The 19,437-nt window shown below is 34.6% G+C and overlaps 1 protein-coding gene across 4 annotated transcripts in view; it reads left to right on the plus strand.

Moving 5' to 3' along the window:
- TBC1D16 (TBC1 domain family member 16) overlaps positions 1-19,437 on the plus strand; it is a 114,006-nt gene continuing 94,569 nt past the window's right edge. The window contains exons 1-2 of one of the 4 annotated variants that reach the window (XM_051995433.1): positions 1-1,209; positions 3,843-3,953. The gene's annotated coding sequence lies outside the window, so the exon portion shown is untranslated. Of the gene's footprint in view, positions 1,210-1,471; positions 1,688-3,842; positions 3,954-19,437 lie in introns of those variants that run through there. The other 3 variants (XM_051995434.1, XM_051995436.1, XM_051995435.1) reach the window with 3 other exon arrangements.

Consider the following 19,437-nt stretch of genomic DNA (forward strand, 5'->3'; position numbering starts at 1 on the left):
TCTCCTCTCCTGTTGGTCTTCATGCCACTCTGCCTGCTATCTCTTCTTTCTCCCATCCCTAGCTGCTTTTCAGCTTTTGTTTGTCGCCTTCTCGAATTATATTCTAAGCTTCTTGTCTTTTTCACATTAGCACGTCTAACACACTAAATACTTTATAAATATTTATTGCTATCAACTATTGTCACAGAAAAAGGTGGCTGAATAGAATTGATCTAACAAAAGTGTTTTCTGGGTTCTCATGATTGGATAAAAAGGTTGCCCATTTCCAATAATCTGCGCCAGTTGAATGGCTCACATTCCTCCTCCAAACCTTTTTCTTAAAGTTCTTCTTGAACCGGTCGCATTCTCGCTTTATCATTTTTAAAGTGCCAGGGAGGGTAGAACACACATTTCCCTCTTTCCCCACAATCTTTTTTTTTTTTTTTTTTAAGGTTTGGAGGGGAAGGTGAGGGATGTGTATGCTATGATTAGGTGGCGATGGATGCCGGATTCTAGGAAGATTCGGTGCTTTTCCTCTCAAATTCCCTCGCCTTGCCGAAGCAAACTCATTGGAGAGCTCCCAAATGCCGAAAACTCTGTTCCCATGGCCGAAGTTCCAGGGCGAGGAAGGCCGGGGTAGAAGGAGATGGACAGACTGTGAAGAAGAGGAAGAAAAGAGAAGCAGCACTGGGTATGGGCTTGGGCGGCTAGCGAGAAAGCCTCTTCGGTCGGCCCCTCCCCCACCCACTGCCGCGCCGCCGCGCCGCCTTAGTTGTCAGGGATGGTTGCTAAGGAAGTGTTGCCGGACCGGAAACAGGAGACCGGGTGAAGGGCGGGGTGGCCTGGCTGGCGCTTTTCCCTTTTCCCGAGCCGGAGCCGGAGCCGGAGCCGGAGCCGGAACCAGAGTTGGAGTTGGGAGGGCGGGAGCTGCGCTAGCCGCAGCAACAAGAGGCAGGCCCTGCGGGCGGGCGGATCCTCAATCCCTCTAGAGGCGACCTCAGCCGAGTAGGGGGCGGGCCGGGGGGCCGGGCCTCGAGTCGTATCTGCGTCCTGGACTCAGGTCTCTTTCCCGCCCCTCCCCGCCTTGTCCTTAGGATAGGAGGCTGTGGCAGCACTGGCGGGACCCGACATCCTAGAGAGCCGGAGGCGAGTCTGGTTTCTTGCGTGCCCGGTCCTTGGGTGAGTCTCGGTTCTGGCTGCTCCGGATGGGCCGAAGACGGATGGGACGCGGTGAGGCATTCCTCGTATCGGGGAGAAATGCCAGGCCACCGGGCTAGGTGGAGAGGTGGGGGGGGGGAGGTAGAGAGGGGATGGGCTGTCTGCTTCAGGGCCCCCAAACTAGGGAGTCTTTCCAGTGTTAGGGGTGGGGGAGAGAGCAAGAAGGAAAGCCTTCAAGCTCCTAGTGTGTGCTGAGCTGCTTATTCTCAACAACTCTTAATTTTACAGATGAGGAAATTGAGGGCCATAAGAGATTAAGCGACTTGCTGCTAGTCTTACTGCTAAATGTCTGAATTTGAATTCGGAGCTTCCTGGTTCAACTCTCAGACTACTTCGGGAGTGGTATTTTTGGAGCCTCTGACTCTGGACTGTTTAGTAGGACTCTTGGAAGGAGGAGCAATCTGAAAGAGAGCTGCTCTCTGTATGGGGAGTTGTGTGACAACCCTATTGCTACCAGTAGTCGAGGGATGCGATAGTGGTGGTTATGGTGGTAAGTAGTAATGTAGAGAATTGGGGTGGGAGTCCGATTTGGGAAAAGGAGTCTCTCTTAGGATTTATTAGGACTTGGTGTGAAGCTGGTTTTTGAAGGAGGCATCCTTACTCCAAACTTTCCCGAGTGTTTCTGAGTCCTACCTTGACTGTAGTAAATAGAAAATATAGGAAAAGGAACGTGTGAACTAAGTTGGTATTTCTAGCGTTGTGGCACTACTGGTGGGAATACGAGGGCTGGGGTTCCTGCCCCTCCCCCTTCTTTATCTAGCCATGTGTTCGTTGCTAAGGGAATCCTTTCTCCAATTAGGGAGGTAGCAGGCTCCCTTTTCTCACAGTTATTGACTCAATAATCCCCTCCACATCCCCCAAGCTTTTCAGTGGAAATTGCTAATTATAATCTTAGTTATGGCTTAAAAGTGTATCAGATTTCCCAAGAGAAAGTAGAAAAAGACGTCTAATATATATTTTGAATGAAGCATTGAATATATTTTATTTCTATACAGAGACAAAGAAGGCCATGGAAGAATCACAAGGAGCATTTATAGAATTAATAGGATTCATATTGATTCAGTGATATAATTTATAGCTACTGTTATAGTTCTTTGGGTCAGAATATAAAGCAACAGTGCTAATTAGACATTTCACATTTTATCTTAGAATTAGGAACTGCCAGATCAATAGAGCAAGTTTGATCTTTTTTCTTGTGGTCTTTCCAGTTTATATCTATTTCCAGTCACTGCTTTTCCCAGAGGATATTAGTACTTCCATCATTTAATTCTGATGGAACCTCCAATGGGATCTCCAGACCTTTTGCATTGATAGGGTCCTGGAGACATGGTCCTTTCAGGATGATACTTTTCTTATCCTCTTAAATCATATTTTGCAATCTGTTAAGACTCAAGACAAACAAGAGGCTGAAAGCCATTCTTTTTTTTTTTTTTTTTTTTTTTTTTTTTGACATCCATAAGCCATCAGTTCTTCCATTTCAGCATTCAGTTAGAGGACTCCCATTGGTAAATCCATACATGGCTAGAAGCACTTCCCCTAACCCTTAGAATTAGCTGAATAAAAGGCCAGAAAACACGTGTATAAATTTCAGTATAAATTTATATTACATATTTAAAAATTTATGAAATAATGTTTCCACTTTATAGTCGTAGTTTTACTTTTATTATTCTTCAGTGCCTTCCCACTGTTGTTTGTTGTTCCTTCTCACCATTAGTTGTCTGGTTCATGTTAGAACTGGATGATTTTTCTGCTGACATAATTTTTTTGGCTCTCTAAGAAATTTCAATTCATTTGAGCCAATGCTCTTCTTTCTTATTTCTTTTTCCTCTTTAATGAGGAATTTAAAATTCCTAAAATAATTTTGGAACCTAGCTAGAACTCAGATAAATCTAGAAACTTTAATTTCTATATTTAAATATTGGCATTATGTGTTAGCCTGATACTAATTTGATTCCTATTTGAGGTGCAATTAGAAAACTAGTGAAGAAGAGAAAGGGTTTGTCTTGAATGCTTAAATGTTTACTGTCTTCTTAAAATTAATCCCAGAAGCAGAGCTAGATGCCAAGGCTTTCATGGTCTGATTGTGTGGATAAAATTTCTTTTGTACTTGAAGGCTTTTAATAATCCAACTTCGAATTGATATATTAGGAAATGGTTACTGTATATTGTGTATTATCATGTAGGAGAAGAAGAAAGTCGGAATTTGGCTGTTTTTTTCACCTGGGCGACAGATTTATGGTGGAATTATTTTAACTAATTATGACCTTTTTTTTTTTTTTTTTGTGTCAATGTGTTAGAATAGTTTTGGAAACTTCTCTCAGAGCAGATGTTGAAGTTCAGTTCATTAATAATTGAGATCTTTGTTGAAAGCTTTTGAAATGTTTTTATTATTCTAAATTGAATCAATGACTGTGGCTTATATTGTCTGTAAGTGAAAGTTACCTTTCAATGAATTACTTAAATGTAGAAAATAAAAATACCAACCCGAGGACATGATTAAACATAATTCCTAAATTACCTTGGCTCTTAAAAACCACTTTGGAGAGTTTTCTTTGTTAACAGTTAATTTATTTAATCCTTCAAAAATTAAGGGGGGCGGTAATCTTACTAGCACTTTGCTTTATATTTCACTTTATTTTTTTCAGGCAAATCAGTATGGCTTGCTATACTAAGGTATATATAGAAATTCAGGGACCATCAGACCTTCTACCTCTACAACAAGTTCCTTGTGACAATTAACATCCATCTATAAATTGGTAAGAATTCAGTAATCTCAGTGGGTTATAGATGATTTAACAATACAAATGTAGTGGAAAAACAAAAAAATTAAGCTTTTATACTGTATTTATATCTTTGCTGATCTCTTTACCTTTATTTGAGTTCAATGATTGTTGGGATTATTTAGATTTGGATTGCCTCATAGGCTATTTAAAATTTTTATTGTATTTGTCATTCAGGTTAGATGAATTACATTGAAAAGTAGATTTAAAAATTCATAATTCTTAAAATGTGATTAACATTTAACATATTTGTTAATTTCTGGAACCATAGCTATGTCTTATAGTTTTCTGAAGAAGTCATATGAGGGTAAATCTTGTCTAGCTGTTCTGGAAAACAATTTGGAATTATGGCCAAAGAGATCAAACAGTACATATCCTTTGATCCAGCAGTGTTACTATTGGGTTTGTATCCCAAAGAGATCATAAAAGAAGGAAAAGGACCCACATGTGCAAAAATGGTTGTAGCAGTTTTTTTTCGTGTTGGCAAGGAATTGGAAATTGAGTAGATGCCTATTTTTTGGGGAATGGCATAAGTTATGATTTATGAATGTAATGGAATATTGTTCTTTAAGAAATGATGAACAGGCTAATTTCAGAAAAGCTGGAGAAACTTAACATAAATTGATGATGAGTGAAGTGAGCAGAACCAGGAGAACCTTTTACACAGTAACAGCTAGATCATGTGATGATTAATTGTGACAGACTTAGCTCTTCTCAGCAGTACAGTGATAGAAGACACTTCCGATGGACTTGGGATGAAGTCCATATCTAGAGAAAGAACTGTAGAAACAAAATGTGGATTGAAATATATTATTTTCACCTTTTTTTGTTCCCTTTTTCTTTTTCATGGTTTTCCCTTTTATTCTGGCTTTCTTTCCCAACATGATGAATATGGAAATGTGTTTAAAATGATTGTACATGTATAACCTGTGTTAGATTGTTTGCTGTCTTGGAGAGGGGGAGGTAAGAGAGAGGAAGAAAAAATTTGGAACTCAAAATCTTACAAAGATGAATATTGAAAACTATCTTAACGTAATTAGAAAAGTAAAATACTATTGAAAAGTTAAAAAAAAAAAAAAAAAAAAAAAGAACCCCAAACCAGAAGCTAGATCTTAAACATGAAGTCATTATAACTTAGTTGATATACTTCAGCTTAATAGACATGAATTTATTGGATATATGGAAAGAAAAATTTTTAAGATTTCCTTTATTTTTTTTATATGTAAAGGAAAAATATATAGGAAAACATTCTCTATCCCAAATTGTGATACTTATTTTTAATTTTTTTCTTTCCTGCACATTTCTAGTATTGAATAATTAAAAGTACATTATCCAGTTAGCTGCTCTGTGTGAAACAGGTCCTTTGCCCTAACTCCTCAAAGAATAAGAAAGGTTAACATGGTTTGATTTTTGTCTTTACTTGTTTTTATTATATAGCTTAAGGAGAGAACAAGGAAATTATTCTCAAGTAGCAGTCAGTCAGAATTTTGACATTTGTTTATATCTGTATATTAATACACATATTTAAATAACATTAAAAGATATTACTAAAGATGCTTCCCATATTTTTGTTTGTATGGCTGGAAAAGTAGCCACTTGTCTTAAGTTCCTGCTAATTTAGATACTTTTGGTCTAATTTAATAGCATCAAGTTTAGTAATCTGGTTTAGTATTTGTAGGATTGTTTTTTTTTATGTTAGGAAGTATTAAATATTAAATTATGGCATTTAAACAGAATATATTCCTTAGGAAGGATTCTTTGTTATTTAATTTTTTATAAGATCATCAACATGATTTTTATTTTAACTTTCAAGATTGCAGAAAGGGTAGGTTCTCCTCCAGTTAAAATATTTCAAAATTTTCCATGGAGTATGTGATGAACTACTAAACTATAGGCAAGTTACTATAGGCAAGACGTTTTATCTTTTAATTGTGTCATCCTCTTATAATGGAGCAATGATTCTCAAATTTTTTGGCCTCTGAACTTCATTTATGCCCTTAGAAATTATTGAGGGACTCCCTCGCCTTTTGTTTATGTGTTATATCTATCAATAGTTTGCTATATTAGAAATTAAAACATCTTAGTATTAGTATGAAAATAGTTTTGACCTTGTGCGTCCTCAGCAGAGTCTTTCCAAGCTACATTTTGAGAACTACTGCAGCAGAAATCTTTTTTTCACTATGAAGAGTCTAAGGTTATTCCCTGTAGATTGTTCCTTAATTCCTAGTCATTTTAGATTTAAATATGGTAAAGTTGAATGTGCTTCTCCACCTTCTCTAAGAAATTCTTATCAAGTAGTAGTCCTATTCCTGGTTATATCTTCTACAAGCTGAATCCCAAATTTGACCAAGGCAGAAAATAAATTCTCTTCTCTCCCTTGATAACTGAAATTACTGAGTAAAGGAGAAAGATATCAGCCTAGGTAGTATACTTGCAGATAAGCCTATCTTTCTCTGTGAAAAGGAAAGGGTTTTGTTAACACTTTTTAATCATCCTTTAGTACAATACAACATGGTTGTTAGTTAACAGTATGATAGTATTTACCCTCCAAATACTATTGTAGATAGCATAGATCTTAACCATAGGCATTCACCCCAGTGGCTTCAGGACAAGTAATCAGTAACAACAGATGTTTTGTGGTAGGGGAGAAATCTTTATGTGTGAATGAAACTACTCATGTTTGGTTAAACTTGGAGTGATTTGTTAGCTGCTTCCTTGTAGTTGGGTTTGTGAGAAGGGAAGAGAAAAATTTCATTTCTGTTGGCTGAGTTACCATGTCACCAATATGTGGAGCATTATATTCTTAGAAGATTGAGCAATTATTTTTCCTGAGTCTTTCCAGGCTTCCTTCTCTTTAAGGTATAAGCCAAAAATATTAGTATACTTGACTTACTTTTTTTTTTCTCCTTTTTCCTGGAATTTAGAATGGAAAAGAAATTTTTGATACTTTTAGGTCTACTTATTTGGAAATTGCTATTGCTTGTAAGATAAAATGCAGACTCCTTACTCTGTCATTTGAGGCCCTCTACTATTTGACTGTAGTGTACCTTTTCAACCTTATTTCCTTATAAGCACTGTCTCCTGTTTTTTTCACTTCCATTTATGAATTCAAGTTCTTTCCTGTAACTATACTCTTCTCCAACCATGCATGGATCTTTTTCTCTTGAAAATCTTTGTCTTGAAATGTCTTGAAATCTTTAAGGCTTAGCTCAGTTGATCACATCCTCTAAGAAGTCAGTTTGGATCCCCAGATTATAGTTGTTACTTCTTTTTCAAATTTTCCGACATTGTATTGGCATCTCTTAACTGCCTTTTTTTTTTTTTACAGTCTATTTTGTAGTATGCTTATTTATTTAAATGTCATATTCTGAAACTAGTAATTATAAACTCCTTGAAAATAGGGCAATGCAGGGTTTTTTAAAACCACTGTATCCTCAAAGCATAATATTGGACCGTATATATAGTAAGTACCCAATAAATGTTTTAAGTTGAGGGAAAAAGAAGTACTACTTTTTGGATAGAGCAGCAAACATAAACTAGTGCTCTAAATAAACCTAGAGTAGAGGAAGCATGAAAGCAATAAATACGTAGGCTCATTAGTCAGATCTTTAGTGGATATAACTTATCTGTTTCCTTTTGATGGTTTTTTAAAAGTATCTAGATCCTGGTTTCCTTCTCCCTGGATATTTTATATATATAATTGCTTAAAAAGATGTAATTTTTTTAAAGTTTAGGAGAGTTTAATTTTCCTTTTTATTGAAGATCTTAGTTTGATTCTTCATTTGGGAACTTATTATCAGTGTAACCTGCAGTTCTTCCTGATTTCTGGCCATTCTTTTTCTTTTAATCTCTTTGGGCCTTAGTTTCCTTATCTGAAAAATGAGAGATTTGAACTGGATAATCTCTGAGATCTTTCCAACTTCAATGGCTTATTCTCAAAGTTCCTTGAAATCCTCAACAACTGAAGTCTTCCTCTCTAGTCAATTTTATTCCCTTTCCATAGTATGGACCTTACCATTTCTTTAAAACTATGATTCCTCTAAGATAGTAAATTTTGAAATCCCCTTTTCGAGGCACAGTTTCCTGTCTTATCCTTCCACCTTTCCCTTGAGCCTCCCAAATTTACTCTTTGCCCTTCTTGTAACCTACGGTGCCTTGATTTTTTAAAAAGTCTCAACAACCTTGTCCTGGCTGTATTATTTTCTCCACTTGATTTTGAGCAGTGATGTGTTCAGTGTTTCCCAAAAGTCTTGGTACTATGCTAAGCTTTAGTTTAAAATCATACTAAGACTTTTGGGACATTATTTGGTCTCCATCTTTTAATCTCTTCTTGCTCTTTGCTGTAATTTTTGCCCTGCTAACCCCATATGATTCCTTAATCCATCTCTGCTAGTTTTTTTTTTTTTTTAATTTTACTCTCCAAAGCCCTTGTGATTTAAATGTAGCTAATATAATGGCAAACATGAAATGAAGTTTATTTTCTGATGGGGGGACAGCATGTACATACATATGAAATGAATACAAGATAATTTTAGAAGAGACAGCACCCATAGCTGTGGGAATTAGGAAAGGTTTTGTGTAGATAGAGGTATTTTCAGTTGAATTTTGAAAAATATCAGAGATTCCCAAAAGCAGAGGTGAAAAGGAAGACTGTGTAGATCATGGAAGGCATATAATACAAAGGTACTTACATGGGAGATAAATAACAAGTAGGCTTGTTCAGTATGAAAAGTTTATGTATTATGAAGACTGGAAAAGTAAGAATAGGCCAGATTGTAAAGACCTTTAAAATGCCAAATAGAGAAGTTTATATGTGATTCTTAAGGCAATAGGAAGTCATTGGAATTTAAACATGATTAGGGGGTGGAGGATGGTGTAATGTCAGGCCTGCACTTTAGGAAAATCATATGGAAAATGGATTGGAGAGGAGAATGACTTAAATCCCCAATAGAAGATAGTATAATTATTTAGACTAGAAGTAATAAGAACCTGAACTGAGGCATTGGCTGTATAAGGGAGAAGGGAAAAATATAAGGGATATTATTAAGTTAGAAAAGACTTGAAAATTAATTGCATAAGTGGAGTGAGTGAGAGTGAGAAGATGAAGATAATAACACCAAGTTTGTAAACCTAGGTGATTGTCACTTGACAGAAATAAGAAAGTTTGAAAGATTGGTGGGTTTGGGGGAAAGGTAATGAATTCTGTTTGTGGATGTTGAATTTGAAGTGACTCTAAAGGACATTTATTTCAGAATGTTTAATAATTAGTTTGTGGTGTGGGACTGGTATGCTCAGTCAGAGCCAGGAGCAAAAGATGGGAAATGCAAAGAGGAATATTTAGGCATTGTGTCAGAAAAACTTCATAAGAGTATCTCAAAGTCCTGTTTGGCTACTTTGGGATGTAATAGATTTTCTTTCATTGTAGGTCTTCAATCAAAAGACCTAGTGAACATTTGTCAGATATGTTATAATGGAGATTTCTTTTAAGATTGGATCTTATAGCAGCTAAAATCCCTTTCAGTTCCAAAATTTTGTGATTCTGTAGTTATCTGTGTTTTCTGACTATTCTTTTTCTTTTTTTCCTTTGTCAACTTATTATTCTCCAAAACTTTGTCATTTGTTCTCTCATTGTACTTGCTCCCTTGGCAATGTCAATCATTTTTCACTTCGATGAAGATGATTCCCAAATGATATCTCAAACCTTAACCTTACCCTCGAATTCCAGTCTCATTTCTTAAGCTGCCTGCTGGGTATCTCCCCCTGATGTGCTGGTAGTGCCTTGTAATCAATCACCTTGTCCCAAATTGAACTCCAGAATTTTGCTTTTCTGCCTCACTTCTTTATTTCTGGTTGACCCATTCAAGACCTAAATTTCTGTGTCATTTATGATCCTTTCCTTTCTTTCATCCTGCTAATTCTTACCTTCACAATGTCTCTTGAACCTAGTAGTTTGGTTATAATTACTTTTTAGAAGTAACCTAATATAAGTACTTTCCTTTAATTACATTGGAAAGGCCTATCCATTGAGGACTTAATTGAATAGCCTACCCATTGAGGACTTACCCACAAGGACTGCTATTTTTTAAGTCTGTATTTCTGTAAAGGGTATTTTATAGTGTTCATAGTTAAGTGGAGCAGTGGATGTAACATGGAGCTTGGATTCAGGAAGACCTGAATTAATCCAGCCTCATAAGGTTGTGACAATCAAATGAGATATATTTGTAAAGTACCAGGACTAATAAATGGCCAAATAAATACTTATTTTCAGCTTTCCTTATGATACTTTGACCAACTTGCTTTATATTTGTGTCCTTAGGATTTAGCACAGTGCCTTGATTATAATGGACATCTCAAATATGATATCAGATTAAATTTCAAGGTATCATAAATCAAAATCTGCCTATAAGTATACCTCACAGACACCAGAAAGAAGAGTGTGTTTGGGGAATGTGGAGAGTGCAAATATCTCTTAATTTTGTGGTTTAATGGCTGTCTAGAGAGATTAGCTTCTTTTAAATTTGATAATATTTTGATTATTTCTACCTGAATGAATTGTTAATCCCAACTTTTAGAATGCTTAACCTCTTTGGAGGTTCTCTTGAGGGAAATCATGTAAAATGACCTTTCTGTAAATTCTTTTTGGAACCATTATTTTCTGCTGACATTGAAATGGACTTTATTGCAGCAGTATTACTTTTAGTTAAATGTAGAATGCAGTGGCTTACAGCCCATGGATTAGCTCCTTTCTGGTAATACTTTTGTTTCAGACTAGGAGCAGAGCTAGTTTTTGGCAAGATAATAAATGAGGGAAATTTTCCTTTCAGTATCCCACTCTTTCCTGTTGCCCACTTCTCGATTTCCATTTTCCTCTCTTCAGATGCCAGTTGCCCTTATGTTGTTTGTTATCTCGTTTCTTAGTGTCTCCTGCTGTTATACCTCATCTAGCTTTGGCTTTCCTAAACAGTACTTGGTATTAAAACAATATTTTTACTAGGCTCAAAATCTCCTCAAGAATATTTATTCCTTCTGGTTGCTACATCTTAAATTTTTAGTTAGAAAGCTTCCAAGAAGCTCTGGTTTTCTTCAAAGCTTAGCTCAAATGCCACCTACTACACCTAAATACAAATTGCTTTGTATTTATTTTGTATATATTTATATGTATACATGTTGTATAATCCATAGAAAATAAATTTCTTGAGGACAAAAAATCATTTTTGCCTTTGAATCCCCAGAGCCAAGTAGTGCTGGCATATTATAAGATTCAATAAATGCTTATTGATGATTGAGCTGATTTACATTTAGGTTGAAATAGCATGGCCATTAAGCCCACAGGACATTTATAGTTTCAAAAGTACAGTCATTAACAGTCATTAACAACAGTCATTAACAAATGCCACACATTTCAGTAATATAAAAACAAAAAGTTAGATTCAAACAATCAATTAACAAGAATTTTTAAAGTACCTACTACTATGTGTCAGACATGTTAGATATTGGGGAAACAACTATGAATAATAAAACTGTTCCTACTTACAGTGAGCTTAAAGAATAACTGGAGAGAATAAGTATATAAAATTATATATATAGCATTAATATAAGGTGAATTAATACATACACACACACACATACACAAAGTAGCTGTGATTACTTGGGAGAGAAGGCAATAACAGATGAAGAGTTCAGGAAATAATTTCCTTGATTTTGTCTAAAAACATCTTGAGAAGAGAGAGGAACTATTGAGAGAGAAATAAAAGCATGCATTTCGGCCATGGAGAGTTTCGGTACTCAGGCACAGAAATGAGAGTGTCATGGTTAAGAAACAGTGTGACTGAATTCAAGAGTGTGGGAATGGAATAATATCAAAAGAGGCTGGAAAGGCAGGTCGGAGCCAGGTTGTATTTACTTTAGAGACATTAGAAGTCGGGGGGTTGGTTGAATAGGGATGTCACACAACTAGATCTGTACTTAAGGAAAATTACTTTGGTGACTATATAGGGTAGACTAGATTGTGAGAGTCTTGAGGTAGTAGAAGGGCTAATTAGGAGGCCTTTGCAGTAATCTAGTTGAGAACAAGAAGGGCTCAGATCAAAAGAGATGTTGGTGAAGGGGCAGTAGTAAGATTTGGTGGCTAATTGAATATGTAAAGTGAGGAAGAATCAGGAGACCTGGATAATGTTTAGTTTTGAATCTGAAACACTCAGAATATGATGGTGTCTTCAGTAGAAACAGGATACTTTAGAAGGGGAGAAAACTAATGTAGAAAGAGAATAAATTCAGTTTGAGAAGATAAAGGAGTTTGTTACATACTTAGCTTGACATGTCCAATAGAAAGTTGTTGATATGGGATGAAAGGTGGGGGAATAAACATTGAAGTCATCTGCATAAAGATGATAATTAAATCTGAGGTATCTGATGAGGGGAGAGAGGGACAAAGAAGAAGATAGATACAACTTTTTCCTTATTTTTCCTGAAACTGTTTATCCATCCCCCTTCCCTTTCTGGTTCTTCTTTATGTGTAGTCTTCCCTCATTAGAACACAAGTTCCTTGGAAGATGGGGACTATTTTGTTTGCTTCTACATCTGTCACCTGCACTAAGATAGTGCTTTGGCACATAGAAAGAAAGCTCTTAATGAGTTCTTTGTCATTTATTCATTATATAAATTGGCTTTCCTTTTGTTAATTTTTTGTTCATATATATTTTTCCAGAGCTCTCTGAATCTGCCATAACTATGTGATAGTATTCCTTTATGTTCATATGACATAATTTATTCAGTCATCCCCCAGTTGATGGACATTCCTTTAGTTTCTAAGTCTTTGTTACAACAGAAAATGCTGCTAAAAACATTTTTGTAAAAATGAATCATTTCCCTCTGTCTTTGATTAACAGTTTAAAGGGTATGTATATTTCAGTGATTTTTTAAAAAACAATTATAATTGCAGTTTTGAAAGTAATTCCAAATTGGTTGGATCAATTTATAGCTGTACCAAGATAGTATGCTTTCTTTCCATAACCCCTCCAATAAATTCCATTTTCTTCTTTTGTTTCTTTGCCAATCATATGGGTGTGAGGTAAAACCTCCTTTGTTTCAATTTGCATTTCTTTTACCATGAATTAGTTGTTTAAAAAAAAATCTAAAGGAGAAAAAATTTATAAAACCTTAAAAATCCAGTGGGTAATCATTACTCCATAAGACTGATAATGAATTATGTTTCCCATCTTATGGGAGAAAGATAATAAACCAGTGGTGAAAAAGAAGTAGGGAAAAAAATCGTTTTCATTCATGACTGATGAGTTGATTTGTTTTACCTGACTCTAATTATTATAAGGAAAACTTTTTAACCTTTTATTTTTAACTAGACTCCATCTTCTATCAGGTCCAGGTTATTTTCTATCTTTTTCTTATTTTTAATGAAAACATACAGAAAGGCTGGTGGTTTTATGAGTTTAAATCGTGCTACTTTAATGAAGTAATTGTTTCACTTGATTTTTTAATTGAATCAATTAGGTTCTCTAAGTAAGCCATTGTATCAGCAAAGATTTGTAATTTTGTTCCTTGTTTCATTACTTTGTTTTGTTACAAAAGCTAATATTTTTAGAACTAAATCAAATAATAGTAGAGAAACTGTTGCTTTTTACCCTTTCCCATCTTATGGGAAAGATCTTTATTATTTCTGCATTATAGATAATGCTAGCTCTTGTTTATATAGATATTGTTTACCTTATTTGTATGCAATTTCTTTCTCTAAAAATCTGACACTTAAACTATCAGTTGCTCTCCTAATTTGCTCATGGTTTACATTTAAATCGTGAATCCATTTCTACTTTATCCCTGATATAGGGTGTGAAATGTTGATCTATGCTAAGTTTCTGCCTTACTATTTTACAGTTTTCCCAGAAATTTTTACCAAACAGTGAGTTATCCCAGAAGCGGGAGTTTTTGGTTTATCAAACAATTTATTACTATAGTAGTTTACTATTGTGTCTTGTGCACCTAATCTATTCAATTAATCTACTTCTTTATTTCTTAGCCAGTACCAAATGGTTTTGATGACTTATGAATGACAGTTTTAAGTCTAATATGGCTAAGCTACCTTTCTTCGCATTTTTAATTCTCTTGGTATTCTTTGTTCTTCCAGATGAATTTTATTACTTTTCTACCTATATAAAATGTTTTTTTTTGGTAGTTTGATTGTTATGGTACTGAATAAGTAGATTTACTTATGTATAATTTTCACTTTAACTCATGAGTAATTGACATTTTCCCAGTTGTTTCGATTTGACTTTTATTTTTGTGGAAAGTAATTGGTAATTGTGTTCATGGATTTATCTTGGCAAATAGATTCCCAAATATTTTATATTGTTTGTAATTATCTTATCACTAATTATACCAGTATAAGAGACATTTGCCTTTTAGCTTTGGTGTCTAGTAATACACAGTAATGATCTATTGTTAAATATGCTAATTAGTATTTTGAAACCGCTAGAGTTATACTTATGCAGATCAATTCTGATGGACCTTTTCTTTTCACCAATCAGGTGATTCAGGCCAATTCCAATAGACTTGTGTTGAAGAGAACCATCTGTATCTAGAGAGGGGATTGAATGTGGATTTTCACCTTTTTTATTGTTTGCTTGATGTTTGTTTTCTTTCTCATTTTTTTCTTTTTGATCTGATTTTTCTTGTGCAGCATGATAATTTGTACATATTTTGAAAATAAAAAGCTATTTAAAATAGACATACTGATCAATGAATGCAGTCAAACTTAATTACTCAAAATGTGCTAACCATACAACTAAATTTTACCTGATACCTTAAGGTAATCATGTGTAAAAACTGAACTCAGTCCCTTCCAGTTTGACTTTTTTAACACTTTTTAAAGTTGTTGTTGGGACAAATAACTCTGAATATATTTCGTTTTTAAAAGTACACATCAGATTTGTGGTTTTACTTGCAGTCCTCTTTTCTATTCTTTGTATGTGAAGATGTTCATATTTATTGATGTTTGTCAAGTTAAGAATAACCAAATAAGTGAATGCTAAAATAGGATTAATAGGAGAATTATTTTCTCCACATAAAAGAAATGCTTAAAGCCAAAAAGGATTTAAAAGCGTCCATGGACAGTTTTAAAACATGATGTAGTAAACCAAATTCCTATTATACTGTCTCAGGATATTTGTTCTTAAAACATTAAGATGTGTAAATGTAGAACTTTTAAATAGACATTTCACTTTCATTGCTCTGTACTGACAGAACAATTCCCTCGAGGGCCATGTCTTCTGGTAAGTCAGGCCAGAACTTGGAGTTAATGTCTTGTCAGTGACTGTTTTCTCCAGGAAGAATTGTGGCAGCTTCAGCAAGTGCCTTCCACAAATGCAGCCAGTCTGACTGGGGAGTTCTTGACCTTTTAAGTTCAGAAGCTTGCTTCCAAGCTGGAAATGTCTATCTTATAATAATTATTCAGTAACCTGTACTAAGGGAACCAAACATAGGTAGAAGAGAAAGTCCAGCAGCATGTGTATATATTGCTATGTGCAGCAGCAAGCCACCATTGTGGGGTGGGGAGTAGTTGAGATTAGAGGGAGAGATCAAACACATCGCCCATGTCAATATATATGCCTCATTCTGCATCTTTTTAATGATAATAAAGAAATCAGCTATATTGTTGGTCCTTTGAAGTCACTCTTGTCACTTAATGTCATTTAATCAGGGTCCTAAATTTTTTCAGAGTAGAGAGATCAGAGTTTATTTTTAAAATAACAACAAATACCTTTGTATTCCTTTTTCTCCCTTTTCCCAGAGAACTATATCACAGTGGTTCTTTCTTTGGATTCCTTCTTTAGAATAATGTTTTTTAAATTCATAAACTAAAAGTAATTTGATTACAGTGGGGAAACAATTACATTGGAATATAATTATCAAAATATATGTCTTTTTAAAAGTTCTGGATCTCAAGTTAAGAACTCCTGCCTTAGTAAAATAATTTTTAAAAGAGAAAAAACACCAGCAAAATCAATACATTGAGAAATGAAAAAAAAAACTTGACAGTAAATTCAATATTTTATACCTATAGTTTTTCCTCCCATCTGAACAAAAGAGTAAAAGGAAATATATTCTGATGTATTGGGAAGAGCATTCTTAACATTTTAAGACTGCCCCACCATTCCCTTTAAATTATCCTTGATGTTCTTGTGGCACTCTTATAACTAGTTTGCTTGCTTTCAATATCTTCCTGCTCTACACTGTCTTATACATCTGTTGATAAAGTATTACTCAACTAGTGTCTCCTTTAATGTAGTGTTTAAGGTTTTCCAGTCTGGTTTAGTTTCAGAGTAATTCTTTTTTATACTTTATGCTCTCCCTGAATTGTACTACTCATTGTCCTCAAACTTATCCTGTCATTTCCCCTTTAGATGAGTTGGTTTATGCAATTCTCACAACTAGAATGAATTTGCTTGGTCTTAAAAACTTTTATTGATGCTTTCTCTTTTTATACTATTGTCATTTTCCAGTGATTTTCCCTATTCTTGAATAAATCTATCCCTTCTCACAAATAAACACAATCAAACAAAAGCTCTATTCCTTTTCACAAGTAAATACAATCAAACAAAACAAATCAACACATCAGCCATATCAATATATATGCCTCATTCTGCATCTTTTTAATAATAAAGAAATCAGCAGTATTGTTGATTCTTTTGAAGTCATTCTTGTCACTTAATTTATCAGAGTTCTAAAGTAAAAACTTGTTTTTTGTTTTTGTTTTTTTTTGGCTGATGTAGTTGTGCTTAAGTGACTTGCTCAGGATCACTGAGCAGGAAGTAGTATGTGTCTGAGGTCAGATTTGAAATCAGGTCCTCCTGACTTCAGTGCTAGGCCATCTAACTACTCTTTGGTCAAAGTACTTAAGGCTTTCAAAATTTTTTCTTTATAATGTTATGTATAAATTGTTTTCCTGATTTTGCCCACTTCACTTTTTATCAGTTCATTAAAAATCATCCTTTTCTCACAGCATGATAATATTCTATCATAACCTTATACCACAACTTTTCAGCTTTTCCCTAATTCTTGGATACTCCCATTGTTTCTAATTATTTACTATAACAAAATGAGCTGCTATAGTATTTTTGTATACATAGGTGCTTTTTCTTTTTCTTTGATATCTTCAGGGGTTTGGCCTAAAAGGTCCACATAGATTAGTAACTTTTGGGGCATATTTCCAAATTGCTTCCAAGAATAGCTAGAGCAATTCACAGGTCCACAAAATAATGCATTAATGTACCTGTTTCCCTGTGGCCTCTTTAGCAATTGTCATTTTCCGTTTTTGTCATCTTTGCTACTTTTATGGATGAGAATTGGAACCTCATATTTGCTTTAATTTGCATTTTTCTAATTTGTGATTTTGGAGCACTTTTTCATATCTTCCTTTGGAAACAGCCTGTTTGTATTTTCTCTTGAGATTTCTCTATTGGGAAATGACTTGTTAATTTCTAACAGGAACAGATTTGAATCAGTTCCTTTCTTGGATATGAGACCCTTACGAGAGAAACTTTCTGCCAAGATTTTTCCCTCAATTACCTCTTCTAATTTTAATTTAGTTGGTTTTGTTTATGTAAAATTTAAAAATATTGATAGGATCAAAATTACCCATTTTATTTTTTGTGATTCTTTATCTTATTAAGTTAGGACTTTCTCACTTAAAGTTGTGAAAGGTAATTTGTTTTGTTAATGTAGTTTTAAGAAACTTCTCTGTCATTTCCTGCTGAATTTCCTCTGCTCACTGCAGCTTAACAAGACAAAGCAACATATTGACCATGTCTGGAAAATGTATCCCTGTATTCTGCAATAGTAGAATTGCACCTTTTGCCTTTAATCTTCTGAAATTATAATGCATCACTGCAAAAATTAGAATTGAAGTAATTTTATAGTTGTCTTTAAATTTCTTGTGTTCCTCACTTAATTTGTTTTCCTTATTTTATTCTGTCATCATATGCCTTCCCAATTTCTCTGAATTCATATTTGTTATTTCTTATGACTCAGTATTATATTACATTTACGTAACATAATTAGTTCAGCCATTGGCCAATTGATGAGAACTCACTTGTTTCTAGTTCTTAGCTATTACAAACAGTGCTGTTGTAAATATTTTTACATGTATGGAACTTTCTCTTTTTGACTTCTTTGGTATAAATACCTGATCAATGGTATAACTGTTTCAAAGGAAAATTCAATTAGTGGTCATCCCCTCACTTTATTTTATAGAAATAGTTTCCATCCATAAAGGCCTAGTTTGTTTATTTTTTCTTTCTTTCTTTTTTTTTTTATTAAGATGTCATTTTAAAAAAATAATTATAACTTTTTATTGACAGAACCCATGCCTGGGTAATTTTTTACAATATTATCCCTTGCGCTCACTTCTGTTTCGACTTTTCCACTCCCTTCCTCCATCCCCTCCCCAAGATGGCAAGCAGTCCTATACATGTTAAATATGTTATAATATATCCTAGATACAATATATGTGTGCAGAACCGAACAGTTCTCTTGTTGTACAGGAAGAATTGGATTCAAAAGGTAAAAATAACCCGGGAAGAAAAACAAAAATGCAAACAGTTTACATTCATTTCCCAGTGTTCTTTCTTTGGGCGTAGCTGCTTCTGTCCATCATTGATCAGTTGAAACTGAGTTAGATCTTCTCTTTGTCAAAGAAATCCACTTCCATCAGAATACATCCTCATACAGTATCGTTGTTGAAGTATATAATGATCTCCTGGTTCTGCTCATTTCACTTAGCATCAGTTCATGTAAGTCTCTTCAAGCCTCTCTGTATTCATCCTGCTGGTCATTTCTTACAGAACAATAATATTCCATAACATTCATATACCACAATTTACTAATCATTCTCCAATTGATGGGCAACCATTCATTTTCTAGTTTCTAGCTACGAGGAACAAAGCTCCTACAAACATTTTGGCACATACAGGTCCCTTTCCTTTTTTTAGTATTTCTTTGGGGTATAAGCCCAGTAGTAGCACTGCTGGATCAAAGGGTATGCACAGTTTGATAACTTTTGGGGCATAATTCCAGATTGCGTTTCAAAATGGTTGGATTTGTTCACAATTCCACCAACAGTGCATTAGTGTCCCAGTTTTCCCTCATCCCCTCCAACATTCATCGTTATTTTTTCCTGTCATCTTAGCCAATCTGACAGGTATGTAGTGGTATCTCAGAGTTGTCTTAATTTGCATTTCTCTGATCAATAGTGATTTGGAACACTCTTTCATATGAGTGGTAATAGTTTCAATTTCATCATCTGAAAATTGTTTGTTCGTATACTTTGACCATTTATCAATTGGAGAATGGCTTAATTTCTTTCTTTCTTTCTTTCTTTTTTTTTTTAAAATAACTTTTTATTGATAAAACACATGCCAGGGTAATTTTTTACAGCATTATCCCTTGCATT

The sequence above is a fragment of the Antechinus flavipes genome, chromosome 4 (genome assembly GCF_016432865.1).
Source record: "Antechinus flavipes isolate AdamAnt ecotype Samford, QLD, Australia chromosome 4, AdamAnt_v2, whole genome shotgun sequence".
Lineage (NCBI taxonomy): Eukaryota > Metazoa > Chordata > Mammalia > Dasyuromorphia > Dasyuridae > Antechinus > Antechinus flavipes.